This window comes from Chiroxiphia lanceolata, chromosome Z, assembly GCF_009829145.1.
Source record: "Chiroxiphia lanceolata isolate bChiLan1 chromosome Z, bChiLan1.pri, whole genome shotgun sequence".
NCBI lineage: Eukaryota > Metazoa > Chordata > Aves > Passeriformes > Pipridae > Chiroxiphia > Chiroxiphia lanceolata.
In genome coordinates, this window is record NC_045671.1 from 41,607,813 (window position 1) to 41,620,369 (window position 12,557).

The following is a 12,557-nucleotide window of genomic DNA, read 5'->3' on the forward strand; positions in this document are numbered from 1 at the left end:
ACTTTCAGAGGTCACAGCTGCACACATTTTTCTCATAAACTGTTCCTTGTCTGTGGAATCAAAAATGCCTGACATGGTTTATAATGTTATTCCGTTTCCTTCATCAGATTTTGTTAAAACAAAGATGCACTTCCCTATCAGCATTTTCATTCCCCTGGTCACCTTCACAAAAGATATTGTTGTGGCCTCAACTAATGTATAAGTTTAAGAGTAAAAGAAAAAACATCCTGAGCATATAAAAACGAAGAGAGGGACACTGGATTTCACATTTAATTTAAAATCCTGAAGTAGTTTTACAGAGTGAATGAAACAAAATCCCTCAATAAAGATAATGTTTTGGGGGCTGGAAGATGTCTTCTTACTACAATTGATTTAACTAGTTAAGTGGAGATAAAAGAAAGGAGGAAGGAAGGAAAGAAAGAAGGCAACCCCCTCCCCTGACTTTTTAACTCTCATATTTCATGGACATTTGCTCGTGTTTTGCCTGATCCAGCTGATCTTCAGCTGTTGGCAACTGCCTGTGGTGAGCTGGTGAGTCCTTGGTCTTCTTCAGACCAGGACTATAGCTGGAATAACCCTGACAGTGTCTGGAGTGCCTCTCGGTCTGGGGTAGTGGGGTCTTGCCCTTCAGGCTGTCATGCAAAGCACCAGGCTGTTTTCCACAGGCAGACTGTTGCAATGGTTTTGGTAGGTTTCCTTGTTGCTGGGCAGGCCCAAAGGTGGGTCTGTGTTGTGCAGTCAGGACACCCTGCAAAAGGATGAAGTTTGAAGATGACAGTAAAGATCTGCTGAAGATTCCCCAGTCCATTTATTACTTTATCCATTCTCTCCAAATCATCAAAATATGTAAATATTTGCATATGATTAACATCCTCCAAAGCCACATTAACATGGCTTAGGATGTATGTTAATTGGCTCACTATGACGGTATAAGATAATTATGAGCATTATTTGTTTCTGTTTGCGATCCATTTGATTAGTTTCATAGAGGTTGTATCTTTGCCAATACTGTATTGATCCAATTATGTAATTTAGGAACTGGACTTAGGAACTGGTTGTCTTACTGGCCTTCAAGCCAATGGCTAATCCCTCACTTCAGCCTCTCTTGCACAGGCTGATGATAGAAATAAATTTGGCAATGTAACATAACTGCCAAAGTCTAAAGGCAAAACTGAAACCAAGAAAATTATGTGTTAGGGAAGTCGAGTCACTTAATATATGTAATATTAATTTTAACTGAAGCCTTCTGTTTTACATTTCTTACTTTGAGACCACTGGAGTGAAGTGCAAAGATACATGTGTTCAGCAAATAATTGAGGCCAGAAAGACAGATGTGCTGGCGGTGTTTTGGTAGTGAGTGGGCTGCAGGGGTGGCTTTTGTGAGAAAAGACCATGGGATGCCCCTGTGTTAGGCAGCTCCAGAGTGGTCTACCTGGGGAAAGCTCAGCCCCTTGGTATCAGTGGTATCATCTCTGTGGTAGCAGGTATGAGAAAGGGTACACTGCACAGCAGCTGTGAGAGGGAGGAGTGAGAGAAATGTGAGAAAAGCAGCCCTGCAGAGATCAAGGTCCGTGAGGAGGGAGGAGCAGAAGGTGCTCCAGGTGCTGGAGCTGAGGTTCCACTGCAACCCGTGGTGAGGCCCAAGGTGAGGCAGCTGTGCCCCTGGAGGATCGCATGTTGGAACAGGTGGATGTGCCCTAAGGAAGCTGCAACCCCTGCAGGGCTCCTGGCCCATGGGCACCCAAGCTGAAGCAGTCTGCTCCTGAAGGACTGCACCTTGTGGAGAGGATTCACACTGGAGCAGTTCTCAAAGAGCTGCAGGCTGTGGGAAGGACCCACATACAAGAAGTTAATGAAGGACTGTCTCCCATGGGAGAGACTCCATGCTGAAGTGTGGGGATGGCATGGGGAGGATGGTGTTGCAGAAAAAAAGTCTTATGAACAGACCAAAACCTCCATTACTCTGTGGCCCTTGTCGAGGAGGTGGCAGAGGAGGCAGGAATGAAGTTAGGCCTAGGAAGAAGGGGGATGGTGGTGGTGAGGAAGCTGCTTTATCCTCCTCTGTTATTGATTGGCAATAAATTAAATTAATCTTTCCCAAGTTGAGCCTGTTTTGCCCATGATAGTAACTGGGGAGTAATCTCCTTGTCCCTATGAACTTTTAATCTTATTTTCTCCCCCTATCTTGCTAAGGAGGGGGTGAGAGAGGGTGGCTTGGTGAACACCTGGCTACAAGCCAAGGTCAACCCATCACAACAGGCATGGATAGACAGCAGAGAAAGGAGCTGAGACAGATCTGTTAAAGAATAATTCCTAAACATTTGTCTGTCTATAACCTTTGGATAAGTAATTTTGTAGCTGGCTACATGTGTGAATCAAGGGATACATTTACTCCATCAGTGGTACAGCATACCCTCATCTGCTAGCCTCAGTTTCGGGATATTCTCAGTTTAGTGGCATTTTCTTATTTTTCTTTGTTTATTTCTTCAATTCATTAAAAGTTTAGCACATTTTCCTGATACCTAGGGGACATTAGGAAAGGTAGGAACTTCATCTGACATTCCATAGCACAGAGACAATCACTGCCTGAAACGAGTTTATGGTCTGAGTAGTTTTCAAATGGAAGTGTTTCTGTGTGAAATGCTGTGTCACTGAGAAAAAGAAGTGCACAGAAGTGTCAGTGTCAGGAGACAGGTTTTTTAGGAAGAAGGAAAAGGGTGTAGATGTAAAGGGAAGAGGACTGTGAACTTAACTTCACCAGTACTGGCATTAGCAGATTTAAGAGATTTCCAAACTTTGAACTGTGCAAGTTGTACCCATCTCTGAATCAGCTTATCACAAATCAGTTTGGTGCCCAAGGCTTTATGCTGTTTGTTTAATGCTCAACAAGATTAATTGTGAGATTTGAGGGCTATTAGGAACTGCCAGTTTGATTGCTACCTTTCACTCTTGATTAAAAGCAGCAGCAATGACCACAATAAAAATAAATAAATAGAAAACTAGTCCAGCAGCAACAGAAGCAACAACAGCAACTAGAGCTGGGGAAGGAATTACAAACATCATATGCTACAGTGACATCAAGTGGTGAAATACTAGCCTTCATGCTGCGCTTTCACTATTAGATATATGTTCTGGCACTTCTTACATCTCTCCTATTTTGCCTTTTCTTCCTCTCCCATGGTCAATGCCAGTATCAGTGTTAGAATGTATTTTCATTATCAGTATATTACTTTTCCTACAGAGAACATGAATAAGATTCTCCCCACCACCCCCCAAAATTTAAAATTTATTCCAGTGGAAGAAAAACAAAAGTTTAATATTTTGTATTCTGATATGGTTTGAAGCTGGCTCCCTACCAAGTCTCCAAACCTTACCACAAGAAGTCCCTCCCCCCCCCCAGACCTCAGGGAGAAGAGGGAGGAAAAAAAAAACAACAAACAAAACCAAAAAAAAACAACCAAGAAAACCGAAACGAGAGAGAGAGACAGCTAAAGCAATATATAAAAATATATTTACACTTATGTTACAGTTATATGGCAGGGGTTGGGGGGGGCGGGCTAAGTGCGGGGGTTGGCTCCTGGGCTAGTCCGGGGTCCCCCCGATGTGCCGCGCGTGCCGTGGGGGGGAAGGGGGAGGGGGGGTACAGGGGAAGGGGGCGGGGAAGAGAGGGGAGGGGTATCGAGCAGGCCATGGGGGGCTTCTGATTGATGGGGGGGGAAAGCGGGGCACTCCTGTATGAAGTGTCACAGGTGTGCAATGCACCTGCAGATACTTGGTAACACAGTGGAGGAAGGACATGGTCAGGGAGAATAGTGGGGTTCCTTCAGAGTGATGGGGGTCCCAGCCAAGCTGGGGACTTGAAAAGCACCTCAGCCTTGGATGGGTACAAGGGCCAGAACGGTTGGTCACTTTGTTTGTCTGTTTGTTTTTGGTTCATTTGCTGCTACTGCCCAGGTTCAGCATGTTCCAGATAAGTTTGCTTTGCTCTGTTATGTCCTGAAAAGGGTGGGCAGGACAAAAGGCTGTTCCTGGGTATCTCCTTATGATTGTATATAAATAGGTGATAGTAAAGCAGGAAATTAAAGACTTGCCCAAACCATTCTAACAGGAACGTAGCCTGTGTGTCCCTGTGTGGTTGCGAGCTATGCTGGCGATGGTACATGCCTTCGGTAGGGTCGCCCATGCCAGACAGGTCAAAACAGCAGGGTCGGATACAATAAATCTATGGGCAGGATGAGCTCGTTAGCCTCCTGGCAGTCATCCTAGGAGAAGGACAACTCTCATCTCAAACCTGGGCAAAAGGAGCTCGCTTAGTCCTGTAAGGCGATCCATCTAAGAGAAGGTCACTCTAACCAAACCTACGTCCTGAGGATCTCGCTGTCACCGTCCAAGCTCGCTCGGCCCTGGCAGATGAACCTCAGGATTAAAGGGTGGGTTCAGTTCCGCGCATACTGCATCTCACCTAAAAAATCCATTGCGCAGGCTTGAAGGTTTTACCCACATGCAAAAAGCCCTGTAGCGACGGACGAGGGTTGAAACAGCAGGTGAAAGGTGCACTGGAAGCCGCAGACTCAACTCCGCATGCAGGCGATTCAGGATATTGGTCATTTGAGACTGACCGGAGATGACAGTCTCTTGGGGCAGCACCCTGAACGACCAAGCAGCCTTTTCAAGGACAGCACTGCTTGCTCCACTTGGAGAGGGGCCTAGAAAAGGTGGCCTAAACAAAGCTCATCTCCACTTTCACCCGGTTGGTTAACCGCAGACCAACGGGCATCTTCTTCCAATGCGGTCTCACAAAGATCAAAAGACAAAGGCATGCACCTGCCTCCAAAGGTGTACCTAAATTAACTCTAGCATGTTGGAACATCAGAACCATGCTTGATTCTGCAGATACTGGACGTCCTGAGTGGCGTTCTGCCCTAATTGCCCATGAACTGTCTCGTCTCAACATCGACATTGCTGCCCTCAGTGAAGTTCACCTTCACGAGGAAGGAAGCCTCAGAGAACATGGTGCCGGTTACACACTCTTTTGGTCAGGTAAGCCCAGAACTGAAAAGTATCTCTCAGGAGTTGGCTTCATGATCAAAAACTCTATTGTTCCTAAACTCGAAAATCTGCTGACAGGTCACTCTGACCGCATTATCTCCCTACACCTTCCACTCCACAACAAGCAACACATTGCCCTCTTTAGTGTATATGCCCCAACTCTCCAAGCTGACCCTGCTGAAAAGGATAAATTTTACGCTGACCTGCGCCACCTTACCCAAAAGGTGCCTACAGATGATAAGATCATTATCCTTGGTGATTTCAACGCCAGAGTAGGTAAGAATTTTGATGCCTGGAAAGGAATATTAGGCAAGCATGGTGTTGGAAACTGCAACGATAATGGTCGACTCCTGCTAGAATTCTGTGCAGAGCAACAGCTCACCATCACTAATACTATCTTTCAGCAGAAAGACAGTCTGAAGACAACCTGGATGCACCCCAGATCTAAGCATTGGCACCTCATCGATTATGTCCTGGTGCGACGGAGAGATGTCCGCGATGTCCTCCATACCTGCGTGATGCCCAGTGCAGAATGCCAAACAGACCATCGGCTTGTGCGCTGCAAACTCAGCTTCAATCTTAAATTCAAACCTAAAATGGGCAACATCCCAAGGAGAAGACTCCAAGTTAACAATCTCCAATCAGCCACAGTTAGAGAGAGATTCCAGGCAAACCTTCAAACTAGGCTTGAAAACCATTCCACAGATTCTGCAGATTCCTCTCCTGAAACAATCTGGCAGCATATTAAAACCAGCATCCTGCAATCCTCCGAAGAATCCTTAGGGTTCTCCCTCAAGAAGAACAAGGACTGGTTTGACGAAAACAATCAAGAAATCCAGGACTTGTTGAGGAAGAAGAGAACCGCCCACCAAGCACACCTTGCACTGCCATCTTGTCATGCAAGAAAAACAGCCTTTCGTCTTGCATGCAGCAAGCTCCAACAGAAACTCCGTGACATCCAGAACAAGTGGTGGATCGATCTAGCTGAAAAAACTCAATTATGCGCAGATACAGGTGATCACAAAGGTTTCTATGAAGCCTTGAAAACAGCATACGGGCCTACATACCAGGTACAAAGCCCTCTACTCATCGCTGATGGCCAAACGCTTCTAACAGATAAAACCTCCATTCTGAATCGATGGTCTGAATACTTTCAGACTCTTTTCAGTACCAACCGTGTGGTCCAAGACTCAGCAATTCAGTCCATCACACAACAACCAGTAAAGTATGAATTGGATACTGCCCCCATAAAACGAGAAGATGCAAAAACGAGCTCGAGAGTCAGAGACACATCCTCATAGAGGTACAGTCAATGCTCTAACTTTATTCCAAAAATACACACATTATCAAGGGTCCTACAGGGTTCACACGCTCTATTCTAACTTTCTATTGGTTACATTTACTTTCACACACTATATCTATAACTTTATTGGCTCTACTAGCCAAGGCACATTTCCAGGCCCCCCCATCTTCTGGTTTCTCACACTCTGGATAACAACCTCCTTCCTTGTTTTCCTCTATGCAGCTTTCTGATATCTGCTGCTCAAGGACACACATCTGCTGCTGGAGAACACAGGTCCCTGCCGTCCAGCATGCAGGCCGGATTGTGCAAGCAGGCCTGAAGCAGTATATGTCCTGCATCATCTAAGATTCTTTCAACACCCCCACTGTAGGAGAAACCCTCAAGGCCACACAGCAGGTAAAAATTGGCAAGGCAGCGGGGGTTGATGGAATTCCACCCGAAGTCTGGAAACATGGGGGCCTTGCACTACACACCAAATTTCACGAGTTTGTGGTGCGCTGTTGGGAACTCGGTGAACTACCATCAGACCTTCGAGATGCAATCATCATCACTATGTATAAGAAGAAAGGTATTAAATCTGACTGCTCAAACTACCGTGTTATTACTCTGCTCTCCATTGCTGGCAAAATCATGGCAAGAATACTCTTGAACAGACTAATACCCACTATAGCAGAAGGGATCCTACCTGAAAGTCAGTGTGGTTTCAGAGCCAACAGAAGCACCACAGACATGGTATTTGTCCTCAGACAACTGCAAGAGAAGTGTAGGGAACAGAACAAAGGTCTTTATGTAACCTTTGTTGACCTCACCAAGGCTTTTGATACTGTGAGCAGAAAAGGTCTGTGGCAGATTTTGGAATGTTTAGGTTGTCCCCCCAAGTTCCTTAAAATGATCATCTCACTTCATGAGGATCAGCACAGTGTAACAGTTCGTTTGGATACATGTCCGGAATAAAGACAAGTGCCAGAAATATTCAAACACACAAACTATCTTTTATTACAGTGAGAATAATAATAATAGTAATAAACTTAGCAAGAGGAATCAAAAACTAAAAAAGGGATACAAAATAACTACCTTATCGGGTGACATTAAAACAAATACTACGAACAGCTTTTAATACAGTATTAACTAGTGAAAAGGGGAAGGGTTAAAGGGATACCAAAAAAGGGATCTTAACACAATATTATGGATAACTATTAACACAATATTGGTTAGTGAAAGGGGAAATTAAAGAGAACTATTATGAACAACTTATTTATGTAACAATATTCAATAATAAAAAGGGGAATTAAAGGAACACTAAAAGGATATTAAAAAGAAAAGTTTGTTCTCTCAGTTGCTTCCTATCAAGAAACTGTGCTTACCCACACAGACAGGCCAGGGCTGTCAGGATCTGCAGCAGCTGGTTGGTACCCATGCTTAGCGGGCGTCCCTGTGGAGCAACACAGTCTCGGTGGTAGAATGAGTATCGCTCAACTCAGCAGTCCAGACACCCCATTTTATCAGTTCCACATTACACTACATAGGGCCAGTACGCAGTATAAGGTGATGCCTAAGTGGCAACCAAACACCACCTAATCATTACCTAATGGCAACAGTCTGCGCATGCCCTACTTGTAGGGCAAGGGGCGAGCGACCCCTGCCCACATAATCTTCCTCCCATCATCATCTTTCTCACCCCTATGTATGACCTCTACCATTGTGTTTCAAGGGTAGATGTATCCATCTTGCAATATGTAGCAAAACTAAGGAAGAACTCAGCTCTGATAATAGGGGATATCAGGTTTACTTGCTAAAAAGCACAATGGACCTTACAATTAGCTTGTGCCATGAAGTTACATTGTACCATACTCTAGCTGGTTTCACATCCTAATATGATTCCTTTCTCATGCCTCTATGCTCCATTGATCATCCAATTCAAAAGTACCCCCCTTACACACGGCCAAGTCAGTTATGGCAACACACTTTCTGAGCCCTTTTTAATTCAGAATGATGTGAAACAAGTCTGCATTCTTGCTCCTACCTTATTCACAATCTTTTTTAGCATGATGCTCCAAAGGGCCACAGCAGACCTCGATGATCAGGACGGTATCTGCATTCGATACCGTACTGATGGAAGCCTGTTCAATCTAAGGCGTCTGAAGGCCCACACCAAGACCTTAAACTATCTTGTCTGGGAGCTGCTTTATGCTGATGACGCTGCCCTTCTCGCCCACACAGAAGCAGCTCTGCAGCGTTTAACATCCTGCTTTGCAGATGCTGCTGAGCTCTTTGGGCTGGAAGTCAGCTTAAAGAAGACAGAGGTTCTCCATCAACCTGCACCTCAGGAAGTCCCCCATCATCCCCACATCACCATTGGCCAATCAGAGCTCAAATCAGTCCAGCAGTTTAATTACCTAGGCAGCCTCATCTCCTCGGATGGTAAGATTGACGGGGAGATAACACGTTGGCAAAGGCATACAGTGCTTTCGGAAAACTCCACAAAAGAGTATGGCGTAATAAACACTTGAAGAAAAACACCAAGATCAGTGTTTACAGAGCCATAGTGCTGTCTACTCTCTTGTATGGTTCCGAATCATGGGTCATCTACCGCCACCACCTGCGTCTCCTAGAACGCTTCCATCAGCGCTGTCTCCGTACAATCCTCAACATCCACTGGTCAGATTATGTGACCAATACGTCTGTTCTTGAGCAAGCAGCAGTCACAAGTGTAGAGGCCATGCTGATGAGAACACAGCTGTGCTGGGCAGGACACGTCTCCAGGATGAAGGACCACCGCCTCCCTAAGATCCTGCTCTATGGTGAACTTGCCACTGGCTGCTGCAAGAGAGGAGCCCCGAAGAAAAGATTCAAGGACTCCCTGAAACAACATCTCAGCCTTGGCCATATTGATCACCATAATTGGTCTACTCTGGCCTCAAATCGGGACGCCTGGAGACACAGCATCTATAACACTGCGGATGCCTTTGAGAACACACGCAGGATCACTCTCGCGGAGAAAAGGCAACACAGGAAGAACTGTGTCTTGTGGAATACACCATCTAAGGAGTCTTTCTGTTGTGCCTTTTGCAATCGGACATGTCTGTCACGTATTGGCCTCATAAGTCACCAACGTGCCTGTAACAAATGTGGATAAAGCCTTCCCAAATCTTCGTTCGCGAAGCCCAGCCATGATTGATTGATTGATGATGACAGTTATATACAATTGAAATATATATACAATTTCACAAGGGAAAGGGAAGGGGGAAGGGAAAAGGAACAAAACCAAAATAAAATATATATATATCCCCATTAGTAGCCCAATATCTAGCAACTAAAAGAATTGGCAAAAAAACTATCTTACTACTCTCCTTGGGACAATGGAGAGTCACGCTGGAATGATCTCTGGCAACCTCTGTCTCCCAAGGTTGACAAGGCCTTACCAGGCCTCGCTCCCCAGACACGACAGACTCAACAGCAGGGAACCTGCACCTCCAAGCTGCCGGAAGGAAAGAGAGCGAAGGCCTCTCCTTTCTTCTTATAGCCTGGCTTACGTAAAAATCGTAGGGAATACTGGGTAAATCTGGACCCTTCCTTGGTTACAAACTGGTCACCAAGGAAGGCCCAGACCAAACTACCACAATTCTCAGCAGGTCCCTTTGTTCCTGCTTCTCTCATATGTCCGGCAAAGGTGACACAATTCACCAAGAGTAAATTTCTCTTCAAAATAACAATTTGAGTAGTTTCTCCTTCTATTTCTTTGTCAAACAGTCTAGGGGAATACATTCTTTTAAGACAGAGAGGACAACAAAAGTTCTTTGTAATTTGCCTTCAGATCTTAGTTACACTGATTTTATTAAGAGCTTTTCTTCACTGAGCCCTGTCTTTGGACAGCCCCTCATCCACTCAAATGATCAATTCTAATGTATATGCACACAAAATGGCTTTCCACCTGGGTAGTACTTAATGCTCCTGTGTTCTTAGGTGTATTTTAGTTCAGTCACCACTTACTGGAGATAACATTTTTCAACTTATTTAGAAATGCTACCAATATAACATCAATACTAGAAAATATTCAAAAAGGTTTTGCTTGCTAGTGTCATTATGCAAACAATATTTGATTGTGTGATACTACTTAATTTTACCTGGTATATTATTCTTAATATTACTACTCTACCTGCACAGTTTATTGAGGAGGAACATCAAAGTGATTGGAAGAGATTCAAAGCCTGGAGGGACTTATATGGAGCCTGAAGGAGCTAATAATTCACAGGCTTTCATGTTATTCCCCAGTTTCATACCATGTTTAATGTACCCCCATATATACTTCTATGTTAATCCCCTTGGTTTGTATTGTTCAGGGCTTGTCTGGACTTGCCCTCACGTTTTTCCCGTCAAAAGTTGTTTACTCCGTTGCTCTCCTCCTCTGGTTTCCTGCTCATCTCTCACTGATTGGCTGATGGGTGCCGCAGTGCAGATTGAGCTCCCATTGGTCCCCTTCCCTAGATACTCCTGAGTTCCTCCCACCTTCTCCTGTATTCCCCTGAGATGTCTATCCCATGCTCCAGCCCAGTTATCAGACCTTCCCTTATCTGAACCCTATATAAGTCCTTGGTCCCCTCAATAAAGTGGCCATTGCACCCTGACCTTCTGCTGTGTCAGAACCCTTTGTGCAGTGTTGCGTCCCTATCCCTTACCCCCTTGGGCTGTGGCAGTTTATTTAAATTTGTATGTAATCTCTTCTTCCATTTGCATTATAGTAGCTGTGTCATGGCTTAATAAAAAAATGCATGGCTTAGTAAAAAAATTATTATGGCTTACAGGACTTAAAATGGTTTTATAACAAGACTCTGGCACAAATTTTCACTCTAAAAGTACACGTAAAATACACAGTTCATATTACTCACATGCTAATTCAGAAAAGCAATTAAGACTCATTAATCTGGATATGAGCAGAGTTAAACACATACTTTAAAAGTCTAGCTGTTAACCTAAAAAAAATCATGTAAGTAGTACTTGCACTGATTGTAAATACATTGGCATATTAACCCATTTAAATAACTAGAGAATTATGGAAGAACTGCCTTGCTTTTTTGACACATAGGGAGCACATGAACTCTTGAGACATTTGGCACAGAATTTTTTGCCCAAAGCCTCTGATTTATTACATCATGCCCTGGTAGAAGTTGATATGCATGCATTGAAGTCACAATAGGAAGCCTTTATTTCTTCTATTGATGTGGAAAATTATTCAGGATGAAAATGGAAGATCAAATATTTTTGATGCCAGAGGATCTTTCTTCTGAGAAATATCCAGCCATCCACAGAGACTGCAGGAAAAAATTGAGAAGTGCACAGCCCTTGTCTTTGTTTTTCACTTTTAATAGGAAAATTGAATGAAGAAAATATGAATGACAGAAAGAGAATAACTTTAATGGAGCTCATTATTAATCTTCATTTCCCTTGCCTGGGGAGCCATCCCATATTTCTTCTTTAGGCTAATAAGGTGTCAGACAGCAAGACAAAAACCAGAGTGGGGCTTACAAGGCTTACCTAACATACACCAGGTCTAAAAAGAGTCATTTTAGCATCCTTTATTATTGGTGAAAGTCAAAACAGTGAGAGAATTTATCTTCCCTGAAAGCCCCCCCCCCCGCAGTGTGCATAAGCAGATAATGGTTTAAATATTTGTTTTTCCTATGGCTGTAGTGCCTGTCCATAACAGATTAGGTGACCCAGTTTAAAGAGAGAAAGTGAGAGAGAAAAGGAATGCTTTGGAAACAATATACTTTTCAGCTATAGAGATTGTAAAGCCACAGGTGTGGAAGGGAAATAGGAAAGAATCTCAGTTGGGAGAGGACAAACACAGAAGACTGTAGAGGAACACCAGAGTGAGTGGGAATGGTTCCAAGCCTGGAGAGACTAATATGGAGCTTAGAGAAGACAACAAATCATGGACTTTTGTGTTAATCCCCAGTTCTTCCCATGTTTTATGTACCCTTCCTGTATTAATCCCTTTAGTTTGTATTGTTTAGGGCTTGTCTGAACTTGCCCTCAGGTTTTCCCACCAAAAGTTGTTTACCACCTTGTTCTCCCCTGCTTTCCCGCTCATCCCACACTGATTGGCTGATGAGTGCCGCAGTGCGGAGTGAGCTCCCATTGGTCCCTGCTGTTCAACTCCTCCCAAGTTCCTCCTACCTTTCCCTCATTCCCCAATCCTGTGAAA

At 44.1% G+C, this 12,557-nt stretch overlaps 1 long non-coding RNA gene across 1 annotated transcript; it reads right to left on the minus strand.

The window, feature by feature from the left end:
• Positions 1 to 255: 255 nt before the first annotated feature.
• LOC116781142 lies at positions 256 to 10,737 on the minus strand. Its single transcript, XR_004354775.1, has 2 exons — positions 10,509 to 10,737; positions 256 to 748 (listed from the first exon to the last, which is right to left on the minus strand). It is a non-coding gene; the product is annotated as an uncharacterized LOC116781142 (long non-coding RNA).
• Between the last annotated feature and the right edge of the window lie 1,820 nt (positions 10,738 to 12,557).